General features: G+C 33.2%; 1 long non-coding RNA gene across 4 annotated transcripts in view; it reads left to right on the plus strand.

Annotated features, from left to right (window-relative positions):
- LOC149491379 (uncharacterized) overlaps window positions 1-4,652 on the plus strand; it is a 68,423-nt gene extending 63,771 nt beyond the window's left edge. For all 4 annotated transcript variants that reach the window (XR_016316002.1, XR_016315999.1, XR_016316001.1 and 1 more), the window contains exon 6: window positions 4,536-4,652. This is a non-coding gene — a long non-coding RNA (uncharacterized LOC149491379). The remainder of the gene's footprint in view (window positions 1-4,535) is intronic.
- The last annotated feature ends 9,165 nt before the right edge of the window (window positions 4,653-13,817 follow it).

The following is a 13,817-nucleotide window of genomic DNA, read 5'->3' on the forward strand; positions in this document are numbered from 1 at the left end:
AATTATTTTCATTATAAATTCATTTAAAAGTAGTATTTATTTTAATATAATTAAATGAAATGATACTTCAAATCTTAATAAAATATGATTTCGAGCGTTGCGCGTAGGTACTACACGATGACTCAATGATCAGATCATTGACCCCGGAAAAGTCAAAAGGTTGGCGACCGGGGTTTTATAAATTTACCCCTCATTTTTGAACTTGTATAAATGATATTTAGTGTACCAATCAAATATTGTACTAATTACGTAAAACTTCAAGTAAAATAAATAAATATTGTAAAATGATAGAACCTCTTGAAATTAATTATCTTGAATTTATGATTCTAAGTACAATACTTAAGTGTACGCCTTGAATTTCAATGAAATTCTATATCGGCTTCGTTCAGTACTAAGATTCTGGTATAAGGAGCTATTTTATAAGCATTACAGGAAAATCCTCTTTTCTAGAATTTCTACCTAGAGGGCATCTCCGCTCCCACGTTAAAGCTTAAAGCTGCTTGATTTCATATTAAACTAAAATGTTTATTGCGCAATTTCTAATAAGATGTAGTCTGCTTCTTGTGATAACAATGCCTTTGTCTCACGGTATTCTCTACAACCTATGGAATTCCCTTGTATGGGGCGCTTCAAATGTTTTCATTCATTCGTCGCAGCGCTCACGTTGTGTCCCACTAAATATTATCTGTACTTTAATATATATATAATGTGGATTTATCGAATAAACTTATATACGTTTAATCGCGACGCGAAATTCTCACGCAAGTGAGAGTCATTAGAAAGAATTCGTATTAATCCAATGAAGATTGTCGATCGCTAGGCTAATAGAACTAACTATGGGAATGACTTTACGCAACACTTTGTTGCTATTTGACAAAGCAATAATATTAAACATTCATCGCTTTAAATATTTTCAATTTATTTCCAAACGATCCAATTTATAAGCCAAATAAAAATACATCGTTCACTTTCCCAAAATCGCTCAATATACCTCGACGTTAATGGATTTTCGGTTGGGCGGTTATTGCACGTTAAGCACGTTGAGTACTTAACGTCACTTTATCCGAGCCGCAGCCCACGGCCCACACCACAATACACACAAAAATTTTATGATTAACACGAAATATGCACCGTCCCGAATTTTTAAACACGCAAATTGAATGACGCCTTTTAGTCTGACTAAAGTTAAATAATATATTCTTTTTTAAATAGTTCTACCCGCTTACAAGATCAGACAATTATATACAATTAATTTCAATACTCTAAACTGTTTTCTACTGTCAAGTAAACTTCGCCATACTTTTTATTAATCATCAGTTTTGAATGCGGTCTAAACTCATAATATAGGAACGGCTTTTAAAACAAACGTACATAATATATTCTAGTCATAATAGTATGTTATTGTATATTGCGCACAAATACAATTCTCCATCCAAATATAATATTGTACTACATACTACGTTATTTAACGTAAGGTACTTGCGGTACTCAGGTTTGCTATTGTTTATACTCTACGTCTTACAAGATGCAAGCTTATGTGCACGTATAATAAAGTCGTGGTGACATGGAGCTTAATAAGCTTCAGCTTTCATAATGAAGTAATACATATTAGCGGAATTTTCTTAGGTATGGCTGGCAGCAGCTGTTAATTCTGAAATTGAATATCTTGTCTCGGAGACTAAGTGAGAATTGAGTTACCTCGTTTTATTAATTTCATTTCATAAATGATAAACTGAAAGAATTATTGTGTAAAAACCTTTAACTTCCTTCATAAATAGTGAACACAAATTGATATTAAATCCGGGCTTCTGCATTCAATAACTCAATTTTAACTAACTAGTCCATGGGCCGACACGCACGCAGAAACGTTAATTAGTCGCCTCTCGGATAGCAAATAAGCTTTCATCCCTATAAAGCATAGTTCGACTGCCTTGTGCATTACGCCTTTGTGTCCTTGTTAGTGCGTAGATATCCGCTTCACAATACAAAGTGTAAACGTTGAATAGATTTCCACCAAATTTTGATGCGACTATTCGGATTTGCCATTCTCCTTTTCTCTGCATGCCAGAAACATTCCATTTGTTTTAACCAAACGTAGGCCAAATCGAGCGTAGCCGTGCCGTGGTATTCGCCGTGCATTTACACTCCATGGACTTCCGATTAATATTAGCTGACCATGTATGAAAGGACCTAATCGTGATTTCCTGCCGGTTAGCGAAACGTGTTTTGATGTCCTAATGGATGCTCGTTTGGCTCGCTTTATCGTTATAACTATGTGGTTATATGTATAGATAATATTAATATGTTTATAACAGAAGGAGGTACATTCACGAAAAGAAAAATCTTAGAATTTTATTCCAGATTAAACCATGATATAAGTTTCATTCAATTTTACATATTTTATTCGCGGAATAGATGATATTAATGATGACCCTACAGACGTTCTGGATGTATAGAAAATACGAGATTAGAAACCTTTACTTGTTATGATTAAATTTATTTCGAAGAAAACCTTTCGTTGCGAATCTATACCTAGTGGAATCCAATTTGTATTGCAGTTCACGTTTACTATACAATGTATCATGGACATATTTTCTTGGACTTGAATTAATATTATTACTCCTGCTATACATATACATATATCTATTACGATAGAGTCACAAATGCTTTAAGCGCGTCACACACGGTGAAGATACTATAATATTTTATCTTAAGATACTGTTATATTTTATATTACAGTATCTTATCGCATCCGGTATCAGCGTTCGGACCATCATTTTTCTTTTTGTCATTGCGTACTCAGACCCCTGTAGAACCGCCATCCTGTTACAAATGACGCGAAATTTTGTGGGTCATTTGTAACAGGGGTCTTAGTACGCAATGACAAGAAGAAAAATGATGGTCCGAACGCTGATACCGGATGCGATAAGATACTGTAATATAAAATATAACAGTATCTTAAGATAAAATATTATAGTATCTTCACCGTGTGTGACGCGCTTTATTATTTCATTAAGAATTTAAACTAATCCATTTTCATAACTAATGCAAAGTCAATGATTTGAATAGATTTCGCACAATAGCACGAGCTTAGATATCTCTTGTAATAATTTACGAATGTCTGAACTTTACCTGTCAATAAGTGCTGAATATTTAATGAAGCTTTCTCTCCATTGCAATTAATATTATTAACAGCTCAAAATAAATCTGTCAATCGAAGTTAGTGAGAAGAAATTATGACGGTCGAAATTAACGAAATATTATCCTGGAATTTGTAATTCTATCTCCGATATTTTGATAGAGCGTGGGCGAATTTAATCTCGCTGTCGTGGAATCTATGCGCAGACAGGATTTTACCTACAATTTACATCGCTAAAGTGTTTAATGCCCGGTCCGAATATAGCCCTTCTCGTAACTTCGTTAAAATGTGATTGGCGCAGAATTTATCAGTATTGACAAACATTTATATACCTACTGAATTATATTATTGTACTATTGTATGTTTTGTGTTAGCACTTGTATCATTCACAGCAGTAAAAACTCGAAGATTTAGGTGCAGAGTTGTGGCATCAAAGTCGGTTTGTTATAGATCAGTACGTAACTATCACAGCCAGCTTTGATGAGCATGACTCCACTTACAAACCGCACGAACGCATCGCTACAGCGCCGCACCGCCTCGTTTCTCGAGCCTAGCCTGTCAAAGCGCCTGTGAAATGTCTCCGTGCTCATATCACAGCCACTTTGATGTGGTCGGTTTACGGAGATCCATGTCGCTAATAATAATGATCGAGGTAAGCGTTACAGGGGACAATCCGTGGCCCATTCGTTAAAATGGTTGTGAAATGCTGCACATTCATATCACAGCCACTTTTGACGAGTTGGGCTGCGAGTTAGATCGACGAACGCAGAGGGAGGAGGAAGGAGCCTCCGCGCCTGGGAATATGACGCGTGTGTCTCTCAAAGTGGCTGTCGTGTGCTTCCATTCATATCACAGCCAGCTTTGATGAGCGACAAGCGTCATTGAACCGATGGACTCGTGTTTGACGCGATTACGTTTGGGCGATGGGGAAGCTGACAAAGTGGCGGTGACATGCTGTCCGACTCCACATATCACAGCCAGCTTTGTTGACTTCTCTGCGGCCGCAACTGCTATGTGCCAACATCGTCTATCCAGCTTTACGAAATGTATCATTTGTATATTTGCATCGGAAATGAAGAATGAAGATACTTATGTGATTTTTTTGTTATTGATCTGTCCAATGTTTTTATTTAATGTTTATGATGTACATTTTCATATTGTGTTTCCGTTTAATTAAAGCCGTATATACTAATATTGTTCTTTTGTTTTTATTTCAGACTAGCGGTCCGCCCCGGCTTTGCCCGTGGTACTTTCATGTTTTATAGCCTATATTACTCGTGGATAATGTAGCTTTCGAATGGTGAAAGAATTTTTAAAATCGGTCCAGTAGTTTATGAGCCTATTCATTACAATCAAACAAACAAACAAAGTTTTCCTCTTTATAATATTAGTGTAGATAACGACGACGCTTCATTAGAAAAAGAGTGGAAGATGTAATTTTATACCGTCATTATTTAACAGCTTGTTTACAGGATCATTACAAATGTTTGATAATAAATTCTTTAACAGCAAATTTTACTTTTATTATTTACCTTCCTCCCGTTCACTTTGTAAAAAGTTAATAGATACTTGATTTTTACACAAGACTCACAATAACAATCACTGTTACATCTTGCTTATTTATCAAATTATCCTAGTTTAGACTTTGCTTAGTGCAATCAATACATTAATTAGTACATTACATTATTAGATTACAGAGAAAATGGTGTAGGTACCTATGATAGGTGTTATTTCATGAATGAGCGTTTATTCGAACTTGAAAGAACTGTAGATTGAAAACTATTGTGTAAAAATCTTAATTTCATAGACTGTTTCTTAGTGAATAGTGATAATGACTAAATAAAATTAAAATTTTTATTGCTGAAATAAGGGATATTTATTTATCTTGTAGCATAATCCTTACATTATAGACCGGGAGATATTGACACAAAATTTCGAGTCATTTGTAACAGGATGCCGGTTCTACAGGGGTCTTAGTACGCAATGACAAAAAGAAAAATGATGGTGTGAATGCAGATTTTCGGCGGTATGGCGACCATTGGAATCGTCCGAAAAGTATGGCATGGCGATTTTCGTAAATGGCTGCACGACGATGGTTACCTGTGCAAAAGTTAGCCTGGTACAAATGGTTGAATTGTTTTTTTTTTAAATCAACACATTCGCGTCGGTATGGCGGGCTGTAAGTCACACCGGAAAAGTATGGCATGACACTACCGCCTACTTCTTTTTTATGCCCATATATCGGTAAATTCTAAAATTTTTGTGTTACAAATCGTTTGACTTTCGCTATTTTTCCGACGAGTTCGACTAACGCCCACGCGACTAAGCCGCCGGTACCAGCGTTCACATCATCATTTTTCTTTTTGTCATTGCGTACTAAGACCCCTGTAGAACCGCCATCCTGTTACAAATGACTCGAAATTTTGTGTCAATATCTCCCGGTCTATTACTAATCTATTCCAACATAACACCACTTATTACAAAAGGCTGAAAAGATTTAAATGATTAATGGATCGATAAAACTAGGTACTTAAATACATATTTTTTTTTAAATAAATAAATGTCTAACCGTAAATGCGAAAGTGTTTGTTTGTCTTTCTTTCACCCCGAACGAAGCGAATTTTATATTATGACTAGCTTTCCGCCCGCGGCTTCACCCGCGTTTGAAAGAAAAATCCACATAGTACCCGTTCCCGTGGGATTTCCGGGATAAAACCTATCCTATGTGATAGTCCAAGTCATCCTCTATACTCGTGCTAAATTTCTTTGTAATCGGTTCAGTAGTATTTGCGTGAAAGAGTGACAAACATACACATACACATCCATCCTCACAAACTTTCGCATTTATAATATTAGTAGGATAGGATAGGATATTAGTAGATTTGTCGTGTCTGTGGAAATAGGGAACTAACTACTCAAACAACTAGATAATAGTATAATTTAAAAGAGTATGATTACCGTCTCTATGCACAATTGACAAATTGTAAATTATAACACCCTATTCAAAAGCTGAGTAAAAAGCTCTTGTTTCAAATCATCAAAAATAAGCCTAAATAAGAAAAAAATTATACTATTTGTTCAATGTTTATAAAAACAGAATGAAGCTCCATAATAATGTTTTTAATAATCTAACGTCAGAAAAGCATAAAAGCTTGGTCGTAAGAGGATTACGAAGCTTTATTATTCCCAAGTCTGTATCTATCAAAGAAAAAATCGAAGTATATTTTATAAATATTGAACAGTGTTGCTTTCAAAGAAAAAGTCGGGTTCATTGTTATTGATCATTAAAATGGTATCGTGGGTAGCTAATGCCAAACAACACCCAATTTTAACAAATTATGCCAAAATCGATCTTTATGCACCTTAAAGCAGTTTGTATATTAGCCAAATACTTTTTTTGAAGCTGGCCTAATTAACGAAGGGAAACCGCTCTCAATGCAGAATAATGTCCAATTTTTAACTTCTCAGTAGGTATGTAATTTAAGACAGTGCGCGCACGAGCAACTTTTTCTCCGCAACTATTTTGTCTCCGCAACTATTTTGTCTCTCCCACCTATGGGCTAGTATGAAAGTGCGCGCACGTAGCGACGCAACTCTCCATACAATTGATGGGAGAGACAAAATAGTTGCGGAGACAAAGTTGCTCGTGCGCGCTAGCTCTAATTTGAAACCTTCTGTCAAAAGCTACTTTTATTATATTATTCCTAGTTAATGTACATAAAGAGATCAAGCGCAGTAGGAATACAAAAAATATTTGGTTACTGTTCTAGAATATCGATATCTTTCCAACAATAATATCTAGTTAAGGACAAAATAGCTGATTATTGAGTCATATTTCTTATAAAAATTATGTTAAACGTAATTGACGAACTCGTTAAATCACAAATGCCAAGGCGAAAGCCTTCAGAACCCACACAATACACGCCCTTAGCGTTTAAATTTATATTAAACGCTAAGGGCGTGTATTGTGTGTAAGAGATAAATAATCCTTCAGAAGATGGAATTCAGCTTTCTTGTAACAAAACAACTGCTTTCCGAACCTGTGGAGCTTATATGGTAAAATTATGTTATGACGATTCAAAAGAAATAAATAAAAAGTGCTTCTAGAAGTCTAATAAAAAATAAATAAATGGTTGAGTATGAATAAGCGTAATTAATTTCACATCCAACTTTATAGTCCATGTGGTACTTTTTTTTTTATAGTGGGGAAATCTTCCAAAGATACCCACGGCCCCCGATGTGGTAGATCTAAATAAATACTTACATCCACCAAATCGATAGCATGGTGTAGCATCTCATTAAATTGATACATAACCTCTAAAATTAGTCATTGTAAGAAAAATAACATAAATGAACGAATACTAAATGTAGAGTCCAAGGATTAAAGCAAAAGCTCACCACAAAAGAGATGTCCAAAAAACGACCCAGAATCGACAGGAATGAAATGTGTACCAATGGATTGATAATTAAATATAATATAATGTAGCTACAGCGGTAAACCCGAAATCGTTATAGTATATAGGAGCTAGGAGCAAAATAAAATAAATAAGAAATTCGTTTATAAAAATTAAAAAATAAGTTTAGGTCATGTTGTAGCTTAATAATGTGACGTTGTAATAATGTTGTATCCCTTGTGTTATACTTGATAATAATTATCATTAACACATTTTAAAAGCAACATCAACATAATAACATCATGTTCAATCATAACATAACAAAGACTCATTTTTTTGTAGATTTTTCTTTTGGCTCAAGATACTATAATTGCTACAGTACTGTATGCATTTTTGGTACCGAATTCTGTGGCTAAGGGTTGGAAATAAAAAAATAATAAATGTTGGTCAATGCAAGTATCATCACCGTAAAAAGTTGTCTTTTAAATGTCTGAATGCCCTTTTATCATTTTTAATGGTTTCTTCTGCTACTATGAATTTCCGGGTTATTTTGTCCAAATTGTGGCATTCTAAAAAGTAGCCGAGGTCTTTGTAGTAGCATCTACCGCAATAATTGACGTCACCATGAGTAAAAATCTCATCGTACTCAGCGATAGGTGAAAAATTAAAAAAAAAAGTCATAACTACGAAAAATCGCAGGACATACATGGGGGTGATTCGGATAGACCTCTAGGTCCTCTACCTCCTGGCTTCAGTATATCCATATACTTCTTGGGACACCCTGTATATTATGAGCTAAAAGATTAAAAAAAACTACAAAATCGAGAGTTTTTGTTATGTTCTGCTAACGTTTTTGTTTCGTTGCTTGTCAAATATGATAAAATTATCAACACAAGTGATACAACATTATAACAACGTCTTACGTCATATTAAGCCACAACATAACGTAAACTTATTAAGGGGAGTCCTGTTAGCGAAGCGGAGTAAAATTGGTTTGCAAGATCAAATTTTTCATGTATTTGCAATTATAATTATTATGACGCTTTTAGAAAAAAATAATCAATACACTTCAAGATATTGCCTAAAAAGTGTCCTAATTTGTTACACAACCACGTGTATTTTGCTCGATCATATAAAATCATAAAAATAGGCTAAAATAAAAATCGAAAACGAATTATTTAATAATGGAATTTCTGATTTTGCAAATAATCTTAATCTTAATACTATTATAAAGGCGAAAGTTTGTAAGGATGTATGGATGTATGGATGTATGGATGTATCGTAACATCCATACATCATGTATGGATGTTTGTTACTCTTTCACGTAAAAACTACTGAACCGATTACAATGAAATTTAGCACACATATAGAGGGTAACGTGGATTAACACATAGGATAGGTTTTATCCCGAAAATCCCACGGGAACGGGAACTATGCGGATTTTCCTTTGAAAACGCGGGCGAAGCCGCGGGCGGAAATCTAGTTTTTATATAACGATAAGTATTTTGATGTACTGCAGAAAACGTGCTAAATTTTGGTTTTCAATTATTTTATTTTGCTCCTAGCTCCTACTACAACGACTTCAGAGTTGCCCCGTTGGAAACATCTTAATATACAGGGTGTCCCACTATTGGTATACTAAGCGCGAAGGGACTTGTAGATTTGCATACACTGATCACGTAAAAAATACTTAAATAACAAAATTACATCAAAAAATTGTTGCTAAATTTTTCCTGAAAATCCATGTTTTCTTCTCTAACTTCGCGCAGCCGGCATATACCGTTTCGCTAAAGTGAGCATTTTGTCTATGAAAACATAATCTTAAACGATAGCTCACGTGCGGGTAGCAAAGTTGGGCGGGTTGCTTGTTATGGGTGTACACATAGAGTTTTAAGAATTCATCTATTTGAAAAAAAAAACTGTATCTGGAATTTTATAAGTATTTTTTACGTACTCAGCGTATGCAAAACTAAAATTTCCATTGAGCTTAGTATACCAACAGTGGGACACCCTGTATATAAATCTCGTGTCATAATGTTTGTCCACAATGGACTCCTAAACCACTTAACCGATTACTTATAATAAAAATCGCACACCATGTGCAGTTCGATCCAACTTGAGAGATAGGATAGTTTAACCATGTAGGTACCACGGGCGAAGCCGGGGCGGACCACTAGTTATATTATACTTCAATATCCCATTGGTACACATTTCATTCCTGTCGTTTCTGGGTTTTTGGTTCATACATTTTTGGACATGTCGTTTGAGCATACGAAGTAAAAGAACGATGAATGTGACGGCGATAATAATAAATATCGTGAAATATTGTATATTTAATTGTTTCTTGTTAGGTTATACTTACTCATTTTAATTAAAAAATATTTTTTTTTTTATAATTATTTTATTGTGACTCCAACAACAATTACAGTGATTCCTTAAATATATTTTTACATTTAGACAAAATATTTGTAACATGTAATACACATTAATTCACATTAAATTCACAAAGAATCAAATAAATTGAGCGCAATTCAATAATAATACACCAAATTATTATATCGAACTGAAGACCTGTAATAAATTGCAAATTAATCATCATAAGAGAAAATCGTTGCAAAAATATCAGCCGTTTATGATATAACTCTGGATTGGACAGACTCCGTTTCGGTATCCTAAAATATATTAGAATAGAGATTTTTATTCATACTGAAGTGCTTTACACATTTACAAGTTGAGTTATGAAATATAGTTTATAGTACTCGAACTAGTCACTACCTACAACCTTTCTTGAGTATATGCTACAATAGTAAAATACTGTGAAAAAAATAAATGCTCCTAACAAATGTCAGAAAATACAAATGCTCACATTTATACTTTAGATGTGTTGCATTATCTTTTACAAAAATACATCTGTAAAGACGTCAGGCTTTCCCATAGAAATATAATTAGACGTAATATTGTCTAAGCTGGGTGCGATAGGATCGATTTTTTACCGGCCAATCACACGAGCGAGTGGCGGCAAGGACGTTTTACAGAAACGAGTATATTGTCAGTAAATTAGCCTATTTTCATACGCAAGTGAATCAGTCGCTAATAAACTGATCCAAATACGACTCGATATATAGAATTCTATATTCTTTATGTAAATTGTGGACTGAGGTAATTTATTGTATTTGTTTTTGTATAAAACAGAATTTTGAGTAGTATTAATAACTTTGATAATTTAATTTTATTTAGTGATATTACGTATTCATAATATGATAATGTCAAATAAATTTGCGTTAAAAAAACGGATAGATGAATATTATACCTACGTAGGTAGGTACTATATTGATATTCGATGCTAAATAAGCGATACAATAATATATTTAAGCTAAATGAAAGGAGAATACTTAAATTTTTACAAACTATAGAATATAAATTGAGACTAACACTTAAGTCACTACAGATAATAAATTTTCCATTATTTACACCAATTATTTAAATACACAACAGTAATACACATATAATAAGATTTAATATTATTATATAAGAATTTTGATTTAGGTCTATTGAAAAATTAGCATTAGAAAATTTATGGATTCAGAGATGAGCGTGTTTAATATAAAATAATATAAAAAAATAAAACTATTGTAACTTAACCTTAAATGACTAGCAATTTTTCAAAAAAAGACCTTTTTTACATAAGATCATTACGTATAAAATAAGAAATAAAGCCAGTGAGAGGTGTTCCCAAATTCCAATAGAACGTAACGAAAGTATAATTTTCCGACATTTGCCCGATTCTACAATATATTTACACTCTCCCGTGATACAATATACAACTTAAAGTAATTCGTGCACCATCATTTACATTTCCGTATAGAGATATTAAAAAAAGCTACGCTAAAAATATATTAAGTAAAGCAACTAGCAAGTATCAAGGAAGTATATAATAGATTCCATTCAGTCGTTTTCGAAGTCTTACTAATTAAATTAGTTAAAGTGAAATACAGGATTATTGTACGTTTAAAAAATAATAGTAGGGGTATTCTAACAGTCTTCCGAGTTGATTATATTAAATAAAAAAATGGATACTTATTATTCGGTCGTGTTTTTTGAATGTTCGCTTTTTTAATGTGACCCTTTCCCTACGTTACCCTCGTTGCTAAAACGTAGCCTTTGTCCTTTACAAAACATAAACTTACTCCCTTTCTAATGTCGAAAATACCGGTTTAGAAATTTTAGCGTGATTGTTACAAACATACATCTCATCCTACAAGATACACACGAGGTCAGTTTTATACAATGTATTAAAAAATTATTCTTCTTTCCTTTAGGTTACCTTTACCTTTTTTAGGACAAGCCATTTCCTGGGTGCATTTCCGATAAATATATGAAGAGATCTTGCATAGAACATAGGTAATAGATATTGGATACCCATAAACTTTTCAAAATCACACCTACACATCTTATAAGAAAAGCTTACAGAGTTGGAAGTTATTCATTCTTAAGCAGAATTTTCTCAAATTCCCCTTGGTAGCTCAAATCCTGTAGGAAGAAGGATGGACAATCTAAAAGAGAGAAAAGAAATGATAAAATAAATCATATCAAGCCAACTTCGAGTATCAGCTAGTTAGATTCGTATATTTGATTTGATACTTTTGCGCTAGTTTCGAGCTATTATATATTTGTGTATGCAAAAACTGATTTAATTTACCATTTCGTACCTAAATAATATACGATTTGGCCGTCTGAAAAAGGGACCTAAACATATAAACTATTATTTAAAACAAATAATATTCGTTTAGGCCTTACGAATTCTTTAGCCAAAATCAAGTCAAGTAACTGTTGAAATTTTAATAATTTCATATTATTGAACCTAGCCAATTATATATTTATCATATCAATAACTAATCATATATTTTTCAAGTTTCTATAAACCTTCACAATAAAGCTTTTTCTCACACCTGAATCGGGGCTAAATCTCAGTCGAAACACGTGATAAAAAAATGGAATTCAAAACATGCTATAGAATCAGTAATACAATAATGTCATGTAACAATCGGAATTTTACTACGTTATTTTTACTAATTTAAACATTTAAGTAGACAATAGACATCTAATATTTATCTCCATTGACTAATGCCTGGTTTCAATTTCCAATCGTTCAGAAATTATTCCAAGAGTGTCCGAGCTAGTTTGGCGTTTCTCAACGAAAGCGCAAACGACCAATTTGAGATCGATTGGATATTCAAACCGACCACAAATATAATAAAACGACCTAAGTAATATAAATTATACATCGATAATAATCAATTAGACATCAAAACATGACATTCAAATATATATGTTACGAACATACAACTATGTTAATACTTTCATATATCTATATCATAATATCTAGACATTGTAGTGATCACAAAAATAAATGATAGATTCTTTACAAAAAAATAATGAAGAATCGCCTGTAAGACAGAAATGTTAACAAATACAACTCAAAAAGACCTTAAAAAAATGCTTAGAATAGTTAAAGCTGTCCTTGTGACATAAATAAAACAATAATTTAAATTTACCACCGCTTAAGAGTTTATCGTCTATCTATAGTTTAATATTACAACATTAAGATAATTGTAAATTACAGTAATTACACGTAACACATAGAGTATACAAGATATGTAACAATAAATATACGTATGAAAATATCGTTGCAAATGAGGAATTCCTAAGTTTTCTTAACAATTTAAGCGAAGCTCGTGCTATAATAGCAATTAATATAATATGCAAAAAATAACATAAACCAAAATGGACTTCAAGTCTGTTTTGAATCTTTTGCCACAAAATTTGAATATTACTATTTTCCATACAAATAACGAAGCGATAGAATAAGAGATACAATAACACGCTACACAATTACGTATTATCCATTGAGCTGAGACATTCACTACAACACATATAATATCATCAAAAGGAATTTAATAAATTACGCTAATTATGTATGGATCAAGTGATCTTTTCAGCTCAGAGGGACCGATGGTACAGTATCCTATTTTCAAGGCCACCACTACTACTACACTCTACAGGCTTCAGGAATGAGATACCCCCTCTAAAGTAGACCGATTAAGACTCGTCCAATGTCTATGGTATTTTGTGCAAATTGTGTCAATTCCGAAATTCGAATTTGAAAATGAGTATTATACTCGCCCAACGTCTCTGTGCAAACCTGAAATTCGAATTTCGTCAATGAGTATATTGCGTACGTCTCTGTTGATGTTACATTGCGTCACACTCGGTATGATGGAAAA

The sequence above is a fragment of the Colias philodice genome, chromosome 1 (genome assembly GCF_061535455.1).
Source record: "Colias philodice isolate Cphi_HAF_F1 chromosome 1, ilColPhil1 Martin Lab GWU primary, whole genome shotgun sequence".
In the NCBI taxonomy this organism is placed as follows: Eukaryota; Metazoa; Arthropoda; class Insecta; order Lepidoptera; family Pieridae; genus Colias; species Colias philodice.